Genomic DNA, 1,487 nt, shown 5'->3' on the forward strand with positions numbered 1-1,487 from the left:
CGAGGACTGATATGCAGGACAGGTGCCAGTATATTCAGGTTTAGAAAGGTTGCAGAACGCTGTTCTGTGGCCAGAGTAGAGAGCAACAATGGAGGATCCTGAGCACAAGCTCCTGGAGGTGGCAGCCGAGGTTTGGACAGAGCCAGGGCATGGCATATCTCACAGCAAAGCAATGGGCACGATGTGCCCTGTGAAGGTTGCCATGATACCCTCTAGTTCTTCTGGTTTCCCAGATGGCTTGGGCACGGGAGACACTTTGGAGGTGTCCACCAGTCCCCCACCTTTTCTTGGCTGGCTAACTCCCTCGTTTTTGCCGCCTTTGTGTGAGCAACGGCCCAGCGTCACAGCCTCTCCACTTGTCTCGGAAGAGGATGCAAGCCAAGCAGCTAAAACTCAGGAGTGCACTAGACTTCAGGCTGAAAACTGGAATGCCCCCAGGAAGGGGGAGGCCTGAGTGCCCCCCTGTACACTGCATCCATAGCCGTACCACACAGTCACCACCATGCAAACCATGCAGCTGACCAGCTTCATTGTTTCACAATTAATCTCTGCAGAGATGCCAAGCCAATGAAACATTTCCAGGTACAACGAGTTTGGGGCTGAGAACTCTGGGGTCTTCTTGGAGCGGGAGCACACAGTCTCCCACTACCCCCATACCACTGAAAGTCTCAGCAGCCACATCCAAATCTCACAGCTGCTACCGCGTAGGCAACGGCCCATCTCCACAGCTTCACCACTAATCTTGGAGGAGATGCAAGTCAAGTGGCTGAAACTCATTGCCCCAGTTCAAAACATGCTGGAATTTCTGGTCATGGAACACCTCCAAGTTCCACAATACTAACATCCCAGTAGGAGCACACCAAATTAGGTGGGAAGGTAGTATAGAAGTCAACTAAGTTCAATAAACAAAAACAACAGCACAGAAGGCTCAACTAGCAACAACATCTTAGTAATCTCTCAGACCATTACTTTAATGACCCCCATTGTCAGATGTAACAATTTTCACAAATTTTCTTCTACTGAAGTATTTTTTAAATTCCATTGGCCATTTTGTTGTAACAAGCAACATAAAACAAATTATTCTGTGCTGCTAAGGGGACAGGATTGGTGGAGGGAAGTAGGAAACTGGGAAAAATGGAGGACACACTTACACACATAAAAAAAGCCAACGACTATATGATGAAGAAATTTTTAAACCACAGTGTTTAAAGTAAAAAATAGAGGAATGAAAAGGAATACTGTTCTAAGTTTTATCTCTACTCACCTTCAGACCTGGTACTGATCTCATGAATGATTGAGTCTCAGTTCTGGTTCCCATAGAGGTGGAGTGTGGATTGTGCCACAAATATGAGCCAGACCCTGCCCATCCAATATCCGCCACCTAGACCCTCCAATATGTTCTGTTTTGTTTTGTTTATGGACAACACCCAGTGGTGTCCAGGGGTGGCTTATGGGCGTGACTGCTGAGTTGCAGGAGATGGGGTGGG

The sequence above is a fragment of the Sorex fumeus genome, unplaced genomic scaffold (genome assembly GCF_029834395.1).
Source record: "Sorex fumeus unplaced genomic scaffold, SorFum_2.1 ptg000007l, whole genome shotgun sequence".
Lineage (NCBI taxonomy): Eukaryota > Metazoa > Chordata > Mammalia > Eulipotyphla > Soricidae > Sorex > Sorex fumeus.